The following is a 24315-nucleotide window of genomic DNA, read 5'->3' as shown; positions in this document are numbered from 1 at the left end:
ATTCTCTTTTCTGCATTGGCCCCCTCCACTTCTTATCTCATACTGGGCTAATGGATGCACCCCAACATTTCAGTCCAGAATGGGGCCTTCCTTCTGGGTTTTGGGTAAAGTAAAAGTAAAGTAAGTAAAGGCCCTCCCGTTGATCATCGATTTGCTCGAGCGGGCCCAGTAACGTCTCCATTGGAGACTTTGTTGTTACTGTGTTTGGCATATCGAATACATCACGGGGAGCTTGCCAGGCCCTGCCGTGTGGGCGAGATACTCTCGGTAGCTTGCCGGGCTCTCCGGGAGGGGCGGAGGAATCGAACTCGGGTCGGCCATGTTGGCCGCTTGTAAGGCAAACGCCCTACCGCTGTGCTATATCGCTCCAGCCTGGGTTTTGGGTAAGGCAGACAAAACCACAGAGAGATGTCTGCTGGACATTTCCTTCCACCAGGGCTTATCAGGCTTGTGGACATATGGATGAGAAGTTGGTTTCGATGGCAAAGGAAGGGATTCTGTTCCTCAGGTACACCAGGTCAGTGCTAAGGAGCCCCTAAGTCCTTGGAGGTCACACGGGATCTCAGGAAAGAGAAGAGTGGGGAAGCACTTCAGGAAAAGTCCCCTCTCCTCCCAATAGGAGATACAGTGGACAGTGGGCCAGGCTCAGCCATAATGGTGTGGCCACCAATCGAAGTTTCTGGGACTCTAGGAAGGCCACAAAAAAAACACTGACCATTGGGCTGGAGCGATAGCACAGCAGGTCGGGCGTTTGCCTTGCATGCGGCCGACCCGGGTTTGATTCCCAGCATCCCATAGGGTCCCCCAAGTACCGCCAGGTGTAATTCCTGAGTGAAGAGCCAGGAGTAACCCCTGTGCATGGCCAGGTGTGACCCAAAAAGAAAAAAATAATTAGCGAGGGGCTGGAGAGACAGCACAGCGGGTAGGGTGTTTGCCTTGCATGCGGCCAACCCGGGTTTGATTCCCAGCATCCCATATGGTCCATAAGAAACAACAAGTGAGCAAAAAAACCAACCAATGGCTTCATAGGCCATTAGCTAATAGAGAGGGGCCAGGCAGACCCTGGCTAAGGCTGGTCCGGACCTTCCAGGCCTCAGCACCGCCAGAAGTAACTCCTGTGCATTTCCGGGTGTGATTCCCCCCCCCAAAAAAAAACAACACACTGACCATTGGGCCTACAGCTCACCTAGGAGGATGATCAACCTGGGAGCAATTCTCAGAGGAAGGCAGGTCGGAGCCTCAGGCTGATGCCAGGCTGCAGTCACCAAACCCTGAAGGGCTGGCTCTAGGCAGCTCCTACCAGTGAACCCAAACAGAACCATCACTACAGACTGTTTTTAACACAAATCCGGATCACTTTTGGTTGATTTCTTTTGAAACTAAGAAGAGGAACAAAACAATTGACTGCACCGCTCCAGGCTGTTTCCCAGTCACTGTCTTCCACTTCCCACCCACCTGGAACAATTAGGTGAGGGAAGAGAAGGACATCAGTTGCCAAACTATCAGCAAATGTCACTAAGTTTTCCACCACATCAACAAGAACAGCTGGTACTTAGTCCCAGGGACCCCACAGCAGCCTCCGAACTCTATCCGCTTTGGGGGCTGGAGCAATAGCACACCGGGTAGGGCGTTTGCTTGCACGTGGCTGACCCGGGTTCGATTCCCAGCATCCCATAGGGTCCCCTGAGCACTGCCAGGGGTAATTCCTGAGTGCAGAGCCAGGAGTCAGGCCTGAGCATCGCCGGGTATAACCCAAAAAGCAAAAAAAAAAAAAAAAAAAAAGTCTATCCGCTTTCTATGTCCTTGCGAGTGTAGACAAAGAGCTTGACAAGGCGTGTAGAGAAACAAACGGCTGTGGTTGCTATTTACAAGGTGGGCATCAATTCCAGCAGCTCAAGCTTGGAGCTTCAGGGTTTCCACCGCGAACTGGCAGCCACACAAAGTATGGGAAGTCCAAGTCCCAGAAAAGTGAAGGAAAACAAAGTTTCATTCAGGAAGGGAACACTCAGAAAAGAGAAAAGCAACGAAGCGGATTTCTGCAAGAGAAGGAAGCAAGCCCTTTCCTACGTTCAGAAAAGATCGCAAAGGCAACACAGTTCGCTGGAGTTTACTGATGGACGGAACTGTGAGGCCAAGGGGTGGGGTGGGATGGGGGTGGGCGACCTCCACTCACTCACAGCACCAGGGAGCGTTTTCGTTCTCTAACAGAAACGCCTCTCCAACACCCCAGAAGAGGAAGGCACAAGAGGGAGCAACTCAATGTCACGTGTCAAGGCCGGCCCAGGAGGAGGAGGAAGAGGAGGAGGATGTCCCCAGCGCCTCCAGCATCCCCTGCAATGGGACCCGCGGGATGAGGCGGGGTCCGGGACACCCGTGGGTGCCTTTGGCCTCTCCCCAGATCAGCTCTCGCCTGCGGGTTCCTGATTCCGCCGGACAGTTCCGGGGGGGACCAAAGTCCACCATCGGCATCAACTGCCGCGACTGACTGCGCGCGGCCCGGCTCGTTCCCCACCCCCCTCCGAGGGGGGCGTTGGGTCGGGGTCCGGGTCGGGGAACGGGCTGTCGGCCTCTCACAACTGGCCTCCGGGGGGGCCTCAGACACGCCTGGACGGGCGCTGGACGGCCGGACACGTGGCCCCACGTCCTGCGTGGACTCCAGGAGCGTGTGTGGAGACCAAGACCCCGAGCAGGTCCCTGACGCGCCGGGCGAGCGCCCGACACGGTCTCTGACCCGGGGGGGCTGAGGGAAGCCTCAAGGGGCGACCCCCCGTGCGCCCGACCCGGCTGAAGGAAGGAAGACGACCCCCGAGCGCCCGATCCGGTGCCTGAGCCGGCTGAGGGAAGAAGCCCCTTCAGGAACGATCCCGGAGCGCCCGGGTAGGGGAGCCCCTCAGTGACGACCCCCCGAGTGCCCGATCTGGCTGAGGGAAGCCCCTCAAGGGGCGACCCCCGAGCGCCCGACCCCGTCTCGGATCCGGTGGCTGAGGGAAGCCCCCTCAGGAATGCGACCCCCGAACGCCCGACCCGGCTCAGGGAAGCCCCTCAGGGGCGACCCCCGAGAGTCCGACCCGGTTTCTGACGCGGCGGCTGAGGGAAGCCCCTCAGGAGCGACCGACCCGGTGCCTGACCCGGCGGCTGAGGGAAGCCCCCTCAGGGGCGCGACCCCCGAGCGCCCGACCCGGCTGAGGGAAGCCCCTCAGGGAGAGTCCGACCCGGTCTCGGACCCGGTGGCTGAGGGAAGCCCCTCAGGGACGACCCCCCGAGCGCCCGACCCGGCTGAGGGAAGCCCCTCAGGGAGAGTCCGACCCCGTCTCGGACCCGGCGGCTGAGGGAAGCCCCTCAGGAACGACCCCGGGAAAGAGGAACGAGGGTCCCCGGCGCCGCCCCCCGCGCTCCCCGGCGGGTGAGGGGGGCGCTCCCGGGCCCGACGGTCTCACCTGCTCCCGCGGCGCCCGCCCGGCCGGCGCGGGGCCTCCTCCCCCCCGGAAATGACAGCGCGGCCGGCGCCGGGGCTGAGGCTGAGGCGCGGCGCGAGGCGGGGCGCGCGCTCGGGGCAGCCGCGGAGGCCGCGTCCCCTCAGCTCCTGAGGCGGCTCCTGAGGCGGCTCCTGAGGCGGCGGCGGCGGCGGCGCCTCCGGGTCCCGCCCGCGCGGCCCCTCAGCGCGGCGCCCCGCCCCCCGCGCGCGCGCTCCCGCCCGGCCCCGACGCCCTGACGCGCCGCCGCTCACCTGCCGGGCCCGGCTCGGCCCGGCCCCGCGCGGCCGCTGCGCCCGCCGAGCCCCTCCCGCCGCCCCCGGGCCTTGGTACGCTCCGCGCGTCACGCCTTCCCGGCGGCCAATCAGCGCGCGCCCCGCCCAGGCCACGCCCCCGGGCTTGGGACGCTCCGCGCGTCACGCCTTCCCGGCGGCCAATCGGCGCGCGCCCGCGCCCAGGCCACGCCCCCGGCCTTGGGACGCTCCGCGCGTCACGCCTTCCCGGCGGCCAATCGGCGCGCGCTCTCGCCCAGGCCACGCCTCCCCAGCCCGCCGCGGGGGGCGGGGCCGGCGGGCAGGCGGCGGCCCCGCCCCGTTGACCCTTTCGCTGCCGGGCCGGCTTCCCCGGCACTGTGCACGCCACCGTCCCGTCCTCCCTCCGCGGTTTCTTCCCTGCAGGTCTGCAGCCCGTCACCGCCCCGGAGAGGTTTTTTGGGGGTTTGGTTTGCGGGGTCGGGGGAGGGGGCCTCGGCTTCTGCTCGGAACCACCCGGGGATGGGTCCTAGACGTTTCCCCCGCTGCAGCCTGGAGGGTCCGGACTGGCCCCCCAGAGCTCAGATCTCTCTCCTTCCACGCCAGAGCAAGCCCCTGCCTCTCGGGTGGAGGAAGTTGCATGCACGGCGACTCTCTTGCAGGGGCTGCAGGGCCCAGCATCCTTCCCTGCTTGCTTCCTTCATTCGTTCCCTGCACGTGCGAATGAATGAATGAATGAATGAATGAATAAGCGGGAGCTTCTCCCACGCCTGAAGTTGTCTCTCTTGCTTCCCACTGCCTCCACGCGACATCAGGCTGGATAGCGCAGCCAACCACTTATGCACCGGCTACCGATCCTGAAGCAGGGTCAAGAGGTTGCTCGGTGGGCAAGAAGTGTGTGGGGCGGGGGGCACGGAGACTCGAACCAGGGCTCCTTTGAGTGTGGCCAACTCCAATCGGAACCTTCAGCATCACCAAAGGGCCTGAAGGTCCAAAGGTCCCTCCAGCACAGAGCTCCAGATAAGCCCTGAGCACAGAAGGATGTGGTCCAATTGGTGTTTTTTGTTCTTAAAAGTGTAACTGGGGGGCCGGAGCGACAGTACAGCGGGTAGGTTTGTTCGTCTGCAGCGGCTGACCCAAGTTCGATTCCCAGCATCCCCTGTGGGCCACTGAGCACTGCCAGGAGTAATTCCGGAGTGCAAAGCCAGGAGTAACCCCTGTGCATTGCCAGGTGTGACTCAAAAAGCACTGTAGCACTGTCCTCCCGTCGTTCATCGATTTGCTCTAGCGGGCACCAGTGACGTCTCCATTGTGAGACTTGTTCCTGTGTTTGGCATATTGAATAAGTCACAGGGAGCTTGCCAGGCTTTGCTGTGCGGGCGCGATACTCTCGGTAGCTTGCCGGGACTCAAAAAGCAAAGTCAATAAATAAATAAAGTGTAACTGGAAGATAGTACAGCAGGGAGGAAGCTTACCTTACATGTGCCCCCCCCCCCCGGGTTCGATTCCCACCCCCCACCTCCATTCCATAGGGTCCCCCAAACACCCTGAAGCATCAACAGGTGTGGCTTAAAGCAAAACAAATAGAAAAGTGACATGGGCCTGGGAGATGACCCAAAGGGCTGGGCTGGGAGGCCCACATTTAATCCCCCATCCCTCTTGGTCCCTTGAGCACCTCTGAAGTGACCCCCAATCCCATAACTGGAAGTCGCCCACTTCTAGGACCTCTACCTGGCGCTAACAGGTGTGGCCCCCAAACCAATTAAAGCGTAATTGAGGCAAGTAGGGAGACCATGTTTTTTGCTTTCGGGGGTGCTATGGGGGGAGATAGTCTGGGGCTATCTCTTTTTTTTTTTTTTTGCTTTTTGGGTCACACCCAGCGATGCTCAGGGCTGACTCCTGGCTCTGTGCTCAGGAATCATTCATGGCGGTGCTTGGGGGACCCTATGGGATGCTGGGGATCGAACCCGGGTCGGCTGCTGCATGCAAGGCAGACACCCTACCCGCTGTGCTATCGCTCTGGTCCCCTCTGGGGCTATTCTTGGCTCTGTGCTCAGGGATCACTCCTGGTGGGGACTAGGGGACCCTGCACAGTGCCAGGGTCCAACCCAGCCAGCCTGGTGCTCGACACGCCTTGACTCCTGGCCTGAGTTGACAGTTTCTTCCTTATACCACTGTGCGGTCCGTGTTACGCCATCTCTTGTAGCACGTGATGCTTATCTGAAAAACGGAGGCTCTTCTTCCTCCCTACCTCCCGCTGGGTTGTTATAAGGATCAGATTAGGCCACATCAGAACCAGAGCAATAGCACAGCAGGGAGGGCGTTTGCCTTGCATGCAGCCGACCCGGGTTCTATCCCGGCATCCCAGAGGGTCCCCCGAGCACCGCCAGGAGTGATTCCTGGGTGCAGAGCCAGGAGGAACCCCTGAGCATCACCAGGTGTGACCCAAGAAGCAAAAAAAAAAAAATACATAAATAAAACGAGGCCCCAGCAGGATCCTTGGGGAAACATCACCTGAGGTTAGTAACGGAGTCTGGTAACTGCAGTTAGCTACTGCACGGTCACTGCAGACAGATGATGTAGCTGGGAGAGTCGAGGAAACGCAGATGGGACTGTGCCCAGTGCATCTTCCACTGGTGGCAGCTGAAAAGGGTTTTTGTTTGGGGAATGTGTGTGTGTGTGTGTGTGTATGGGGGGGTCATTAGCTGAACCTCAAATTTCATCGTTGGAGGGAGAGTGAGTTGCAGCAAAGCGAGTACTTCCTTCCCTACCCGACACAGGTCTCTGGTCCTCATCCTCACCATGAGGGTGTCAGAAGGGAGAGAACCTGCCCTTCCCCCATTCCCCCACCCTGAAGAGCTTGTGGGGGATGGGGGGCTGGAGAGAGAGAGGACAGCGGGGAGGGCGCTTGCCTTGCAGACGGCTGACCTGGGCTTGATCCCCAGCATCCCCTGTGTGCATCCAGGAGCGTTTGTGGGGTTCTGCATGAGTTCAGGGCTGCCCACCAGGGGGGATAGGGAGAGTGAGGGAGAGAGAACTGCACTGCTTGGGGAGAGCGAGGCCCCTGGGGCCACAGGGCAGGGGCCGGGAGAGGAATCCTCCGCCTTCTGCAAACACACACACACAGACCAGCCTTCATGGAGCGCGCGAGGCTGCAGCATCCCACAGCGGCGAGTCATGGAAAAAACTTGGCGGGCAGCGGCTCAGCACAGAGCCTGTCCTTGTCCTCCCGCCAGCCCCAAAGAGGCTCCAGTCACAAGCTTCTCCTCCGGGGGCTGGAACCCGCCTGCCCACGCACCCATGACCCGGGCTCCACCCTTCCAGCGCCACGGCTGACAAACCCAGGGGCGATCAGTGACCCCTCCAAGGGCCATCAGGCTGGCCACCTTTAATTGAGGGGGAGGGGCCGCCCCCAACAGTGCTCAGGGCTCTGCACTCAGCACTCCTGGCAGGGCCTGGGGACCCTATCGGATGCTGGGGATGGAACCCGGGTGGGCCGTATGCAGGACAAGCACCCTCCCTGCTGTATTTTTTATTTATTATTATTATTATTTTGCTTTTTGGGTCACACAGGCAATGCACAGGGGTTCCTCCTGGCTCTGCACTCAGGAATCACCCCTGGCGGTGCTCGGGGGACCCTGTGGGATGCTGGGAATCGAACCTGGGTCGGCCGAGTGCAAGGCAAACGTCCTCCCCACTGTGCTATCACTCCAGCCCCTGTGTATATATATATATATATTTTTTTTTTTTAATTTTGGGTCACACCTGGCGATGCTCAGGGCTGACTCCTGCCTCATGCACTCAGGAATCCCTCCTGGCGGTGCTCAGGGGACCCTAGGGGATGTCAGGGACCAAACCCAGGTCAGCCGCATGCAAGGCAAACGCCCTCCCTGCTGTGCTATCGCTCCGGGCCCAAGCACCCTTTTTTTGAGGGGGTGCTGGTGCCACACCTGGCAAAGCTTAGGCATTACTTCCCGGCTCAGTGCTCAGGAGTCACTCCTGGCAGTGCTGTGAGAGCCTGTGAGGGACCAGGGGCCAAAGCTGGGTCGGCCGCAGAGCAAGGCAAGCGCCCTCCCCAATGTACTATTGCCTCTGCCCGCTGCTAACGTTTTTTTTTTTTGGTTTGGGGGCCACCCCTGGCAGTGCTGAAGGATTACTCCTGGCTCTGTGCTCAGCAAGTCTATCTGGCACTGCTTGGGGGATCGTATGGGGTGTTGGGGATTGAACCCGGGTCAGCCACGGGCAAAGCAAACGCCCTCCCATTGTCTTCTCTCTCTTCTGCCCTCAGCTGACCCTGCCCAGGACACAACCCCTGTTTCCAGGGCCCCATCTCTGCTGCAGCCCATTGAAAAGCAGCTTAACAGTTTCACTGGGGTAACCTAGATGGGGGCTGGAGCAATAGCACAGCGGTAGGGCATTCGCCTTGTGCGCAGCCGGCCCAGCCAAGCCGGGTTCGATTCCTCCGCCCCTCTCAGAGAGCCCGGCAAGCTACCGAGAGTATCTCGCCCGCACGGCAAAGCCTGGCAAGCTCCCCATGGCGTCTTCGAGATGCCAAACACAGTAACAACAAGTCTCACGATGGAGACGTTACTGGTGCCCGCTTGAGCAAATCGATGAACAACGGGAGGACAGTGACCCTGGATGGAGCAGGTGCAGTCTCCCCACCTACTCCAGATGGAATCCCCGTGACCAAGACCTTCCACAAGCGGGGTTGGAGCGATAGCACAGTGGGTGGGGTGTTTGCCTTGCACGCGGCCGACCCGGGTTCGATTCCCAGCTTCCAATAGGGTTCCCCAAGCACCGCCAGGAGTGATTCCTGAGTGCAGAGCTGGGAGTGAGCCCTGAGCATCGCCGGGTGTGTCCTCAAAAGCAAAAACAACAAAACCCTTCAAGGGGCTGGAGCGACAGCACAGCGGGGAGGGCGTCTGCCTTGCACACAGCCAACCCAGGTTCGATTCCCAGCACCCCCTAGGGTCCCCCAAGCACCGCCAGGAGTGATTCCTGAGTGCATGAGCCAGAAGGAACCACCACTGTGCATTGTTAGGTGTGACCCAAAAAGCCAAAGAAGAAAAAAAAAAGCTTCCACAAGCAAGGCCCCCTCCTTACCATGTGGGTTCCAGGACAAAATCTCCAGGTCACATGGCAGACTGGCTGTCACACTCACAACCTGCCTCCGGGTAGCACCTTCGCATACCAACAGCCCTAGCCCAGACAGAAACTCCCAATTGAATCCCAGAATGGATTAGTGCCCTTCAGAGATGTCTCTGGAACCCAATCATTTACAGTCTAGAAATTTACATTTATTTATTTATTTATTTATTTGGGCTGGAGCGATAGCACAGCGGTAGGGCGTTCGCCTTACACGCGGCCAACATGGCCGACCCGAGTTCGAGTCCTCCGCCCCTCTCGGAGAGCCCGGCAAGCTACCGAGAGTATTCGATATGCCAGACACAGTAACAACAAAGTCTCCAATGGAGACGTTACTGGGCCCGCTGGAGCAAATCCACGATCAATGGGAGGGCCTTTACCTTTACCTTTTATTTATTTTGCTTTTTGGGTCACACCTGGCGATGCTCAGGGGTTACTCCTGGCTCTGCACTCTGGAGGGACCATACGGGATGCTGGGAATCGAACCCGGGTCGGCCGCGTGCAAGGCAAACGCCCTCCCCGCTGTGCTATCGCTCCAGCTCCAAGAAATTTACATTTTTTACAATCGTGGCCATGCGAGCTCTCAACAATTCAAAGTTAGCAATGGAAAATAAACTATCTAGCGTCTGGCCCCAGGCAGGAAGGCTTGAATGGTGGTGGGAAAATTCATAATAAATCATAAAAAAAAAAATAATGCCCTTAGGGCTGGAGCAAGCTGACCCGGGTTCAGTTCCCAGCATCCCATAGGGTCCGCTGAGCACCGCCAGGGGTAATTCCTGAGTGCAGAGCCAGGAGGAACCCCTGTGCATCACTGAGCGTGACCCAAAAAGAAAAAAAATGCCCAAAATTATACAGAGTATGGGGGAATTGTCTGTCATAGAGACAGGGTGAGGACTGGGATGAGGTAGGGTGTGGATACTGGGGACATTGGCGGTGGGGGATGGTGGAGGGGTGGGTGTTTGATCATGGTATGACTGAAGCTCAAACATGAAAGCTTTGTAACTTTATCTCATGGTGATACAAAAAAAAAAATGTAATGTGGAGTTCATGCCCAATTCAGTCAGCTGAATCAATGACTGAACAAACAGCAGGACTCCTATGTTATTTAAAAAGAAAAAAAGAAAAGAAAGAACAAGAAAAGAAAAGCGGCTTTAAATCCGATCCCAGGGGCTGGAGCGATAGCACAGCGGGGAGGGTGTTTGCCTTGCATGCGGCCGACCCGGGTTCGATTCCCAGCATCCCATAGGGTCCCCCGAGCACTGCCAGGGGTAATTCCTGAGCTCAGAGCCAGGAGTAACCCCTGTGCACTGCTGGGTGTGACCCCCCAAAAATAAATAAATCCGATCCCAACTTTTAAGGAAATGTGCCTGGAAGTGGGGCCAGGGATGGCCTGGATAAGACACTTGCATCACATATGGTCCCTTGAGTGTCTCCAGGAGTGATCCCTGAGCACAGCCGGCTGGACCCCAGGAACCGATAGCAAACTAAATGTGTTCTTCTTTGCTGTTGAAGTGGACTCCCACGGTCTCCCTACAACTTCCTGCTGTGGCCCAGGGGGTACACAGAGGGGGTTCAGACCCAGCCAGGCTCAGCCACACTGCCCGGGTTTCTCTCTGTACAGCCTGTGGGACCCACATCACATCATCTGACACAGGACTGCTGAAAATGCAAGACTTTTGCTCCGAGCCCCTCCGGGTCATCTGGGCCAGGGGACAAAACCCAAAACCCCACCTCGGCGGCTGGGACCAAAGCTCAGAAGCCTTGGGAGGACATCCCGGCTTTGTCTTGGATAACCTGCTGTTCTAGAAGCTTCCAACGCACAGGCGGCAAGAGGGAGGGACCAAACACTCGAGAATATTCTGCCCCGGCCCTCCCCTTTACCTTCTTTCTCTTGTTCCTTTTTTTTTGGCTTTTTGGGTCACACCCGGCAATGCACAGGGCTGACTCCTGGCTCTGCACTCAGGAGTCACTCCTGGTGGTGCTCGGAGGACCCTATGGGATGCCGGGGATCGAACCCGGGTCGGCCCCATGCAAGGCAAACGCCCTCCCTGCTGTGCTATTGCTCTACCCCTCTCTTGTTCCTTCTTATTTAATTTTTTTGTGTGTGTGTGGTGGGGGGGTGCTTCCAGGAGGTTCTGGGCCAACAGGGCTTTCCCGGAGATGCCGTGGGGACCAGGTGCAGTTGGGGTTCACTCCCAGCTCTGTGCTCACTCCTGGCAGATTTAACCAGAGTTGGCTGCCTGCAAAGCAAATAAACGCCTTCGGAGCCGGAGCGATGGCACAGCGGGGAGGGCACTGGCCTTACACGTGGCCGAGCCAGGGGCGATTCCCGGCATCCCCTAGGGTCCCCTGAGCACCCCTGGGTGTGGCCCCCCCAAACCCAAACAAAACCCCAAACTAAAAGAGCAGCGCATATGCTGCCCGAACCCATGTGTCGCCCGCATCTCCCCTCACAATGGGGCTTTCATGCTGCATGCCCACTGCCGGGGTGTGGGGGGCTCCCTCGCCTGTTGGAGAAGCTGCCTTCTCTCTTGAGGCGTTTCTCTCTCCCTTGGCTCTCCTCCTTCCCCTTTTATTTTTTTTGCTTTTTGGGTCACACCTGGCCATGCACAGGGGTTGCTCCTGGCTCTGCACTCAGGAGTTACTCCTGGCGGTGCTCAGGGGACCCTATGGGATGCTGGGAATCGAACCAGGGTCAGCCGCGTGCAAGGTAACCGCCCTCCCCGCTGTGCTGTCACTCCAGCCCCCCTCCTTCCCCTTTTAAAAAACCTCCAAATAAAGTTTTGTTACTTAAAAAAATTTAAAAAGGCAAGTACCCTACCCCTGTGCTGGTCTCCACACCTTCCTTGCACACACACTCACACACAGACACACAGACACAACACACAAGCACACACTCAGACATACAGACACACACAGACACATATACAGACAAACTCATACACACAGATATACACAGACACATACAGACACACACACAGACACATATACAGACTCATACAGACACACAGATACACACAGAAACATACAGACACACAGACACAATACACACACAGACAGATGCACACATACCAACACACAGACACAACACATGCACACACAGACACAGACAGAGACACTCACAGACACAGATACACACAGAGACAGATAGACACATACAGACATACAGAGACATAGACACAGATATACACACAGACACACACACACTCAGACACTCACATACAGATACATACACTCACACAGACACAGGACATATACAGACAGACTCATACAGACACACAGATACACACAGACACATACAGACACACACAGACATATACAAACCAAAGACACACATACAGACAGAGACATATACACAGACATACACACAGACACACACATACTCAGACACTCACAGATACATACACTCACACACATACACACACACATACAGAACATATACAGACAGACTCATACAGATACACAGACACACACAGACACATACACACAGACCGTAGACACACAGACATATACAGACACAGATGCACACACACCGACACACAGACACACACAGACACAGAGACATATACACACAGACACACACACACACTCAGACACTCACATACAGATACACAAACTTATATAGACACATCCAGACACACACAGACACATCCAGACACACACAGACACATCCAGACACACAGACTCACACAGACCCACACACATAAAACACAGTCACTCCGATCTGTGGGGTCGCCATCAGGGAAGCTGCGTTGCATCGGAGTCCCCCAGAGTCAGCAGGGGTGAGGCCCCGGTGCCCAGGAGCACCAGCAAGGATGGGGAGAGCGACTGGGAGCACCTGGGGAGTGAGCACCATGGGGGCGGGGCAGGCCCAGGCTCCAGGGCACGACCCCCTCCCAGGACCCGCTCCCAGGCCCGGCTCGGGCATCCGCAGACCACCAGGGCGCAGAACCAGGACGTGGGTGGGATCTGTGCAGTCCCTTCTGGCCACTACTCGGACCCTGCTCCAGGGAGTTCCTGCCCCCGGCCCCCAGGTAGGGCTGGGGTCAGTGGCCACCTGGACGGGCCTCTCCCAGCTGCGTGCACATGAGCGGCCACACGGGGGCAGTGTCCACCCGGGCGTGGGGGAGGACAAGGGTGGACACTGCCCCGCCCAGGGACATACTCTCTCAGGATGACGCCCAGGGGCCGACAGGAGCTGTGGGGACACACACAGATACACACAAGATACACACACAAGACACAACACACGCACACACATGGACAGACACAAACTCACAGGTACTCACACACTCACAAACATACAGACACACAGATGCACACACACCGACACACAGACGCAACCCATGGGGCGTCCACGGCCTCTGTGGGTCTTAGCGCTTGTGCGGGGGGTCGGGGGGTAGGAATCTCTGAGGGTTGACTGAAACCCCCCTGTCACAGACACCCCCACACACCTCACACCCCCTACTCACTCCACACCTCACACCGGATACACCCAACGACCACATGCCCCAGTCTCTCTCTCTCTCTCACACACAACACACACACACATATCACAAGCCCACAAGCATCACACCCACCATGGACATGCCCCACTCACACTCCACACCCACACCTCACACCCCCCCACACTCCACACCCCACCTCACACCCCTCCACACCCTCAACTCACTCCCCCAAACTCCACACCCATACCTCACACCCCCTCACACCCCACACATCACACTCCACAGCCACACCTCACACACAGACACAACCCCCACGCCCACGTACACCTAACACACACAACGCATATGTAAGGTGTGGGTGTAGAGTAACACACCTCGTGTCCCCACAGTCACACACACACACAAGCTCACAAGCGTCACACCCACCATGTCCACACTCACACGCCCCTCCCCCAGGCATCTTGTGTCCCCGTCCGCGAGGCAGGGTGGCCGCTGGTGGCCAGCAGGGAAAGTCATCACGGGAGGGACATGCGGAGCCCAGCCGGGCTGCAGGCCCGTTGCCTGGAAACCGGAACCCAAACAGGAAACAGGAGGCCCGAGGGGGTGGGGGGGGACTGGGAAGGGGGGTCAGGGAGGGGGTCCAGGCAGGTGGGAGAATTCCAAAGAAGGGGGGTGGAGAGGGGATGGGGGGGTTCCAGGAGGGGGTCCGCGGGTTCCAGGAGGGAGGGTGGAAAGGGGGTCCGGGGGTTCCTGCAGGGGGGCAGGGAGGGGGGTTCCAGGCGGGAAGTGGGGAGGGGTCAGGGGTTCCAGGAGGGGGTTGGGGGCTTCCAGGAAGGGGTTGGGGAGGGGATCCGGGGGTTCCAGGAGGGGGTCTGGGGGTTCCAGGAGGGGGGTCTGGGGGTTCCAGGAGGGGATTGAGAAGGGGGTTCGGGGGTTCCAGGAGGGGGGTTCGGGGGTTCCAGGAGGGGGGTCCGGGGATTCCAGGAAGAGGGCGGGGAGGGGGTGGGGAGGTTTCAGGAGGGAGGTGGGGGGGTTCCAGGAAGGGGTGGGGAGGGGGTCCGGGGTTCCAGGAGGGGGTCGGAGAGGGGGTCCGGGGATTCCAGGAGGGGAGCGTGGAGGGGGTACGGGGGTTCCAGAAGGGAGGGTGGAGAGGGGGTCCAGGGGTTCCCGCAGGGGGGCAGAGAGGGGGGTCCCAGGAGGGAGGTGGGGAGGGGGTCGGAGGTTCCGGGAAGGGGCTGGGGAGGGCCCTGCCAGCCACCAGCTGCTCCGAGGGGCCCTTGCCCAGTCCCCCACTCTGGGATGTCCCCTCAGCGCCTCTCATAGATGTGCAGGGCTGGGAGCTGCTCGTGGGGTCCCACGGCCCTCCTCCCCGGGTGACCAGGCCCCAAGATCCTGAGTCAGCCCCGCCCGCCCGAGTCAGACTCGTCTGCCCTCCCGCTTCCTGGGGGCTTGAACCTGGGACCCCCGCTCTCCTGCCGGAGGGTAGAGTTCATGCTGGGGGCTGGAGCGACAGTACAGCGGGGAGGGTGTTGGCCTTGCACAAGGCAGACCTGGGTTCGATCCCCGCATCCCAGAGGGTCTCCCGAGCACCGCCAGGAGTGATTCCTGAGTGCAGAGCCGGCGGCCAGCCCTGAGCATCACTGGGTGTGACCCAAAAAGCAAAAATATAAAGTTCTCTCTGTCCTGGTGAGCCGAAAGCAGGTGCTTAACTAAGGCCTGTCTCCCCGGGGACCGCATGCATTCATTCCCTCCTTCTCTGCTCAAAGAATAATTTCGGGTTTTGAGTTCTGAACTCATGCAGTCACTCCTGGTGGTGCTGAGGAATCTGGACCTTCTGGGGTTCCAGGGATCAAACCTGGGTCCGCCCCACGCAAGGCAAACGCCCTCCCCGCTGTGCTATTGCTCTGTTCCAAGAATAATTTTTTGTTTCTGTTTCGTTTTGGGGGCCACAACACCTGTAGTGCTCAGGGCTCTTACTCCCGGCTCGTCACTCCTGGCAGTGCTCGGGGGACCAGATGGGATGCCGGGGATCGAACCCGGGTCTGATGCATGCAAGATGAGCGCCCTCCCTGCTGCGCTATTGCTCTGGCCCCACTCAGGGCTTTGGGATTTAGGGAGTCGCATCCTTCACTCTTTCCGCTGTCATAAAACACATGAGGTGCGACACACAAAGGAATCTCGGAACCAAGCAGCTCGCTCGGAACCAAGTACAGATGCCTCCGGACTTTGCAATAGGCCACTTTGGCCAAGTTATTCCAGACAGGGGCAGGTGCCGTCCCTCCCCCCGACCCTTAGGAATTCCGGCGGCCATCATCTGCCAGAACTCAACGAAAAACCAAGGTACAGGGGAGCAATAGTGGCGAATGCCAGGCCTCACGGGGCAGGGGAGGAGTCGGTCTTTCTGCTTCCCCCCGCCCCATGGGACTCTGAGATGACACCCACAAAATGCTCCCTGGCTACTCATTAAGCCCCTAAATGGCCATGCTCCAGAGACACACACACGAATCTTCAGAATCGAGCAGCTCGCTGTAGAGATCACGCCAGACCCTGATTTAAAAAAATCTTAGAATTCCTATAAAGTAACAAAATGGGAGACTAACACCCAGGAGTGGCCGAGATTAGTACCAGGAATTTTGCTCCATGACGTGGAGGCCAGCCACACGTGCTAGGGGCAAAGGGAGCTCAGATAGAGAAGGGAGCATCAAGTAAAGGGTGTCGGGAGGATCCGCCCAGGATGGGAGATGCATGTTGAAAGTGGACTCTAGACCAAACATGATGGCCACTCAATGCCTCTCTTGCAAACCACAGGACCCAAGAGGAGAGAGAGAGAGAGAGAGAGAGAGAGAGAGAGAGAGAGAGAGAGAGAGAGAGAGAGAGAACAAAAGGGAATGCCCTGCCACAGAGGCAGGGTGGGGTAGGGGGTGGGAATGGGGGGTGGGAGGGATACTGGAATCTGTGGTGGTGGAGAATGGGCATTGGTGGATGGGTACTTGATCATTGTATAACTGAAACCCAAGCACAAAAACTTGTAAGTCTACAACTGTACCTCATGGTGTTTCACTAATAAAAATAAATAAATAAATAAGTAAAATCTTAGAATTCCAGAAGCGCACGACATTATTATATGCTATCCCTAACAAGGTGAAGGTCTGGAGCGATAGCACAGCGGGTAGGGCGTTCGCCTTACAAGCGGCCAACATGGCCGACCCGAGTTCGATTCCTCCGTCCCTCTCGGAGAGCCCGGCAAGCTACCGAGAGTATTCGATATGCCAGACACAGTAACAACAAAGTCTCCAATGGAGACGTTACTGGGCCCGCTCGAGCAAATCGACGATCAACGGGAGGGCCTTTACCTTTACCTTTACCTTATCCCTAACAAGCAATGCAGAACAAACTCTCTAGCACTGCCTTTTCGGCAGGTTTGAGTGGTGGTAGGGAAATTCCAAGTAACAGAGGTAGGACTGGTGTCGAAATATTGAAGGTAAGCAAAGTAGAGAGAGAATATTGTAGAAATTGGGGAAGGGTTGGGGGTGGAAAAACTGGGGACTTTGGTGGTGAAAAACGTGCCCGGTGAAGGGATGGGTGTTGGATCATTGTTTGACGGAGTCTCAAACGTGAAAGTTTTGTAACTGCATCTCACGGTGATTCGATTTAAGAAAAAAAATTAAAAACAAAAACCACACAAGTGTGTCTTTCTGTCCTCACTATACTGCATGTAGAAATGCTGGGGACACCGCCAGCCCTCCCCAATTCTGGCCTCAGAACACAGAGTCTAAATTGGGGGTGAGGGAGACACACCCAGTGGTGCTTGGGGGGGGGCATGAGGTTCTGGGGATGAAACCTGAGATCAGCCACCTTTTGTCTGTTTGGGGACCACGCCTGGCAACGTTCTGGGGCTACTCCTGGCTCAGTGCTCAGGAACTGCATGGTACTGGAGATGCAAATGGGACGGGCTTGTGTGTGCTCGGCTCTCGGTGTCCCAGTTCAGCCACGCCCCAGAGCCTGGAGGAGCATCTAACTGCTGGAGATGGTCCTCAGACAGCCACGGTGGAGAGGCAGGTGGCAGATTGGGAAAGCAACACTTTTAAAAAAATAGAAAGGGGCTGGAGTGATAGCATAGCGGGGACAGTGTTTGCCTTGCACACAGCCAACCTGGGTTTGATTCCCAGCATCCCATAGGGTCCCCCGAGCACCACCAGGAGTAATTCCTGAGTGCATGAGCCAGGAGTAATCCCGGTATGTTGCTGTGTGACCCAAAACAAAACAAAACAAAAAACATTTTCCCCCACTTATGACCCCAAGAAAAGCACCCGGGCAAGTGCTATCAACGTGCCTGATGTATGACGTGTCCAGTGTGAATTCAAGTCTGGGCGGTGGCTTCAGTAACCTTTGACTGGGCTCAAAGCAACGATTACATGTTCTCTGGGGACATGACCCGCAGGTTAAGGACTGGGGCCAGGTCACCGTGAGGGGAGCTGGAACACACGAGAGAAACCTGTCACCCTACAATCCCCTGGTGTCTGCAGACAGGTCAGTTTGTGGAGATCTGTTTGCCGCAGAGCTGCTTCCTCCACCGTGTGGACTCAGGCTTGGTCTGGGTGGGGACAAGGGTCTGTGGTGGAGGTTGGGCTTTGCATGTGGGAGGCGGGGGTCCCAGCCCTGCCACGCATGGTTCCCTGTGTACCCCTGAGGCACTGTAGGCATGTCTCTTTCCCCCAGGAAAAATAAGAGAAGTGGTAGTCTCTATACAGAGATGGAATATTACTCAGCCCTGAGAAAGGAGGAGGCACGCTATGGGAAATAGGTCTGAAGGAGGAAGACAGATACTGATGCCTTCTTTTGTTTTTCTTTTTGGGCCACACCCAGTGATGCTCAGGGGTTCCTCCTGGCTCTGCACTCAGGGATCACTCCTGGTGGTGCTCAGGGGACCATATGGGATGCCGGGGATCGAACCCAGGTCAGCTACATGCAAGGCAAATGCCCTCCGTGCTCCAGCCCCCTGATGCTCCCCTTCTCCCTCCCCCAACCCCCCTTTGCTTCTAACATCCAGGGAAAACCAACCTGCAGCCTCTGACCCCAGAAGAAAGCCCCAAAACAGCAGGACTGGCTGAAAGGGGGCGTTGGTACTTTGGAGTTGGGTATAACACAGTAACTAATATTCCGTCCCTAAAGCGTACGAACACCGACGACCCTGAAACCACTATCCCCTCCAGTAATGTATTTTTGTTTTCTTTTGCTTTTTAGATCACATCTGGCAGTGTACAGGGGTTCCTCCTGGCTCATGGACTCAGGAATTCCTCCTGGTGCTGCTCGAGGGACCCTATGGGGTGCTGGGAATCGAACCCGGGTCAGCCACATGCCAGGCGAAACACCCTCCCCGCGGGGCTATTGCAATTGCTCCCGCCCCATCCGTTAATATTTTTGTTTTTAATATATGTGGGGTCACAGCTGGCAGTGCTCAGGGCTGACTCCTGGCTGTGCACTCAGGGGTCACTCCTGGCGGGGCTCAGGGGGACCCTATGGGATGCTGGGGATCGAACCCGGGTTCATCACGTGCAGGACAAGTGCCTTACCCAATGTTCTCTCCCTCTGGTCCCTCAAAGAGTACTTTTGTCTGTGACCCGTCCTCTCCCGCTGCTCACAGCACCCCAGTTGGGGTCTCCAGCCTAAGAACTCGCTGCCGTGTCTGGACGTAGGAAAAGTCTTGAGATGGGTCTGGAACAGCTTGTTATTGCCAGACGCAAGAGTCCATCCAGGAACGCCGGGGTCAGGAGCCAGAGCTCGTGGAGCAGGGCCAAGAGTGACCGCTCGGCAGCTCTTGGTGTGAATGAGCTGGGGACGGCTGGATCCTCCCTGGCCTGAAGCCACAGGTCATGGGGCACATTGGAGGGGGGGCATTTCCTAGACTCAGGCCCCCGGCTTTGTCTCTTCTTTCGCTTGGGGGCCTCTGAGCTCATGCTTAGGGGGCCCAGGGTCCTTCCCAGTTATTATTATTTTGTTTATTTGGTCACGGGCTGGAGCGATCGCACAGGGTAGGGCGTTTGCCTTGCACGCAGCCGACATGGCCGACCTGAATTTGATTCCTCCATCCCTCTCGGAGAGCCCGACAAGCTACCGAGAGTATCTCGCCCGCATGGCAAAGCCTGGCAAGCTCCCCGTGGCATATTCGATATGCCAAACACACTAACAAGTGTCACAATGGAGACGTTACTGGGCCCGCTCGAGCAAATCAATGAACAACAGGAGGACAGTGACAGTGATTTGGTCATACCCGGCAATGCACAGGGGTTACTCCTGGCTCTGCACTCAGGGGTCACTCCTGGTGGTGCTCAGGGGAGCCTATGGGATGCTATCTCTCTGGCCCCTCTGATCTTTTTATTTTTGGTGGAGAGGACAGACATGCAGTGATGTTCAGGGCTTACTCCTGGCTCTGTGCTCCGGGGTCACTCCTGTGGCTTGGGAAACCGTGGGTCAAACCCTGGTCAGCTGTATGTAAAGCAGGCATCCTACCCACCACTATCTTTTTTGTCGCTGGTGCTGATACCATTTTTTAAAATTTTCCTTTTCATCGCTGTTCACAGTGATTGATTGCATTCAATATTTCAACACCAATCCCATCACCATGACAACTTCCCACCACCATTATTTCGGATTTTCCCACCACCACCACCCAAGCCTGCCCCAAAGGCAGACGCTAAATAATTTATTTTGTATTGCTTGTTCTGAATAATTGACTAAAAATGATCCAAAAAGGGTTTCCTTCGAGGAAAGCATGTGAAAATTGTTGTATCTCATCTTGGAGCCATTAAGCCCCTGGATCAGGGATTACTAACCTGTTGTTAGAGTTTGTGCCTGTGTGCTAATACACACACACATATACATACATGTATTATATATACATGTTTTGTTTTTTTTTTCCTTTTTGGGTCACAGCCGGCAATGCACAGGGGTTACTCCTGGCTCATGTACTCAGGAATCACTCCTGGCAGTGCTCGGGGGACCCTATGGGATGCTGGGAATCGAACCCGGGTCGGCCACGTGCAAGGCAAAGGCCCTTTTGGCTGTGCAATTGCTCCAGCCCCTATATGTACATGCTTATATGTCTCTTTTTTATTATCAAGATTGTCTTCTATCAGGGCTAAGTGATTGCACAGCAGGGAGGGCGTTTGCCTTGCATGCAGCCAACCCGGGTTCGAGCCCCAGCATCCCATAGGGTCCCCCGAGCACCGCCAGGAGTGATTCCTGAGTGCATGAGCCAGGAGGAACCCCTGTGCATTGCCGGGTGTGACCCAAAAAGCAAAAATAAAAAAAGATGGTCTTCTCCTTTACGTTCCATCAAATGTGGTCCTACCACTATCTTTCTCGCCTATTTTGAATGGTGGAAGCAAGTTTAATTATGAAAAGGAAACACAGCCCATTTCACTGCTACTCTAGACTTTGCAACCTAGGCTCACCCCTGACCCAGAATCCACGGTTCAGCCACCCAGACTTTGCAGTTCCAGTGGTTTGGTCTGGTAAGACGGTTAAGAAACCCTTGGCAGGTAAAAATAGCATCTTGGTAGCGTCACTGAAATTCTAGGAAGGTGTCGGAATTGGCAGGCTTGGGTGGTGTGGAAGTGAGTGTCAGGAGCAGCAAACCCCACAGAATGAGTGCTTTCACCACAGGAGGTGAGTTGGCCAAGGCTTTGCAACCTCGGTACTTTGTCTACTGAATACACTGAGACTTATCCGGAGTTGTCCTTCTGAGCCGAGGAACTGCACGAAACGCAGCATGGAGGTTATTTCGGCTTGCCACTCATGCGAAATGTTCATGAAAATGCAATGTGACAGAGTCATGAAGATTTTATTTTTTGGGGGGGTTACACCCGGCGATGCTCAGGGGTTACTCCTGGCTTTGCAGTGAGGAATTACTCCTGGCGATGCTCGGGGAACCCTATGGGATGCTGGGAATTGAACCTGGGTCGGCTGCATGCAAAGCAAACACCCTCCCCGCTGTGCTATCGCTCCAGCCCCCATGAGTGCTTTAAGACGGCGTGTGAAAGAGGCGTTTGAGGGCAAAGTGGGACAGGAGAGACTCCCCACAACCCCCTATCCAGCCCCACCATATACCTTCGATTCCCAGCACTGCATACAGTCCCCTAAGCAGAGTCAGGAATGAGCCCTGAGCACACCATGGGTGGAGGGTGGTCCCCAATCCCAAAACCTATCAATGTTCTTCATACCTTTTTCCTGAGTGTATATAATCTCTTAAATCGTTAGGAAAGACGTGTGATACTGTTGTTAAATCTTCTGACAGGGGCTGGAGCCATAGCACGGCGGGGAGGGCGTTTGCCTTGCACGCGGCTGACCTGAGTTCAATTCCCAGCATCCCATAGGGTCCCTTGAGCACCGCCAGGAGTAACTCCTGACTGCAGAGCCAAGAGTAACCCCTGTGCATCAACAGGTATGACCCAAAAAGAAAAAAAATTTTTTTCTGATGCCCCCCAGATCAAAACACTCAAATTTAGGGGCTGCGGGGGGCTGGGCATCCAGGTTCTCCCTGGCTGAGGTGAGGTCAGGGAGAGGACCAGTTCCCCGGAGACGAGATGCAAGAAGTTAGAAGAGCGCAGGCAGCTTCCAGTTGCTTCCATGCTGTTCTAGAAATTTCTGCGAGTTTATGTGCTAGGGATCCGTGAATTCATGCCAGGAGCCCAATCCTGACAGGACCAAGATGGTTTCAGGCACTCTACCCAACCAACCTAGCCATACCCCAGGCTGCAGGTTCAACCACTGGGCATGGTGGCCCGGGTACGAGACAGGAAGAAAGCTGGACTCCTGGGGTGCCCGTTCACCTTCTGAGGGAAAGGGACAGAGGTAGGGGGGTTAGGGACTGTAAGAACCGTAAACTGCGGGTGCTGCCAGGCCCCCCTCTACATTTTTTCCAGTGAGCTCATGTTTTCGTGCGTGGTGGAATAAAAGGGGGCATTTTTACTCATCTGGGATGACAGCTCTGGGTCTCTCCAGGATCGTTAGAGACATATTAGCTTCACCTAGAACCGTCGCCAATACCACACCAGGCATCTTCAACGCACGCATGACAGATGGAATCTTCTGGCAAACTGGACCTTTCGGTGCTCCCCGAGCCCAGCAGTGGGGGGATGGGAACAGCCTCCCCTCTCCAAAGACCCTCCAGGAGAGGGAAGGGAGGCCGCAGAGGGAGTGGCAGCGATGGAGGTGAGGAACATGTCGGGTTTGGCCCCCCTCGTCTGTGTGGGTTTCATCTGGTACTCGTTTTCTCTCTGGCCAAAGAGAGCGCACTGACTGTCCCAACGGACAGGACTGGAAAGTTCTCTGAAAGCCCTTTCTGATGGAGTCCAGTAAGGAGGCAAATGAAGGGTCTATTGTTTTTTCTTTTTTGCTTTTTGGGTCACACATGGTGATGCTCAGGGCTGACACCTGGCTCTGCAGTCAGGAATCATTCCTGGCAGTGCTCAGGGGACCCTCTGGGATGCCGGGGATCGAACCCGGGTAAGCCGTGGACAAGGCCAATGCCCTCCCCGCTGTGCTATCGCTCCAGCCCCTTGAAGAGTCTTTTTGTTGTCGTCGTTGTTGTTTTTGCTTTTTGGGTCACACCCGGCGATGCTCAGGGGTTCTTCCTGGCTCTGCACTCAGGAATCACTCCTGGCAGTGCTCAGGGGACCCTATGGGATGCTGGGAATCGAACCCGAGTGAGCCGTATACAGGGCCAACGCCCTACCCGCTGTGCTATCGTGCTAGCCCAGAAGAGTCTTTTGTTATTGTTGTTGTTGTTGTTGTTTTTGCTTTTTGGGTCACACCCGGCGATGCTCAGGGGTTCCTCCTGGCTCTGCACTCAGGAATCACTCCTGGCGGTGCTCGGGGGACCTCAAGGGATGCTGGGGATCGAACCCGGGTCGGCCATGTGCAAGGCAAATGCCCTCCCCACTTTGCTATCACTCCAGCCCCCTAGGAGCCAGGATTTTTGAGTGTGACTAGAAGTACATGCGCGAATGTGACTGTGAGTTCGTGTGACTGAAGGGGAGAGTTTGAGTCCATGCGAGGATGACTGGGTCTATGCGTGAGAGCAGGCGTGTCCAGTCTGTCTGCGTGAATGAGTCTGTGTGTCCGTGGAAGCATGAGAGTGAGCATGTGTGCAAATGGGCCTGTGTGTGTCTGTCAATGTGTGTCCAAGTGTCTGTGAGGCGATGAGTGTGTGTGTGAGTGAATGCATGATGGGAGTAAGCGCAAGGAGGGTGTATCTGAGTGAACGTGTCTGAGCCTGTGGTGAGTGTGTGTCTGAGAGAACGTGTGTATGAGTGTGTCTGAGTGAGTGTGTGTCTGTGATGATGGGTGTATCTGAGTGAGTGCATATATGAGTGTGTGTCTGAATGAACGTGTGTCTGAATTTGTGGTGCATGCGAGTGAATGTGTGTGAGAGTGTGTCTGAATGACTGTGTCTGAATCTGTGGCGAGTTTGTGTCTGAGTGAATGTGTATGAGTGTGTCTGAATCTGAGTGAATGTGTGTGAATCTTTGGTATGTGTGAGTGAATGTGTGTATGAGTGTGTGTGTGTGTGTGAGTGAATGTGTCTGAATCTGTGGTGTGTGTCTGAATCTGAGTGGATGTGTATATAAGAGCATCTGAATGAATATGTGTGAATCTTTGGTGTGTGTATGAGTGAATGTGTGTATGAGTGTGTCTGAGTGAACGTGTCTGAATCCGTGGCAAGTGTGTGTCTGAGTGAATGTGTATGAGTGTGTCTGAGTGAATGTGACTGAATCTGTGGTGTGTGACTGAATCTGTGGTGTGTGTCTGAGTGTGTCTGAATGAATGTGTATGAGTGTGTCTGAGTGAATGTGTCTGAATCTGTGGTGTGTGACTGAATCTGTGGTGTGTGACTGAATCTGTGGTGTGTGACTGAATCTGTGATGTGTGTCTGAGTGTGTCTGAATGAATGTGTATGAGTGTGTCTGAGTGAATGTGTCTGAATCTGTGGTG

The 24315-nt window shown here is 56.3% G+C and overlaps 1 protein-coding gene across 2 annotated transcripts in view; it reads right to left on the bottom strand.

The window, feature by feature from the left end:
* FAM20B (FAM20B glycosaminoglycan xylosylkinase) overlaps positions 1 to 24315 on the bottom strand; it is a 209886-nt gene that overhangs the window by 19440 nt on the left and 166131 nt on the right. The window contains exon 2 of one of the 2 annotated variants that reach the window (XM_056107321.1): positions 3728 to 3763. The gene's annotated coding sequence lies outside the window, so the exon portion shown is untranslated. Of the gene's footprint in view, positions 1 to 3437; positions 3518 to 3727; positions 3764 to 24315 lie in introns of those variants that run through there. The other variant, XM_056107322.1, reaches the window with a different exon arrangement.

The sequence above is a fragment of the Sorex fumeus genome, unplaced genomic scaffold, assembly GCF_029834395.1.
Source record: "Sorex fumeus unplaced genomic scaffold, SorFum_2.1 ptg000161l, whole genome shotgun sequence".
Classification (NCBI taxonomy): Eukaryota; Metazoa; Chordata; class Mammalia; order Eulipotyphla; family Soricidae; genus Sorex; species Sorex fumeus.
Note: the sequence above shows the minus strand (reverse complement) of the source record. Positions and strands in the feature narration are given on the sequence as shown.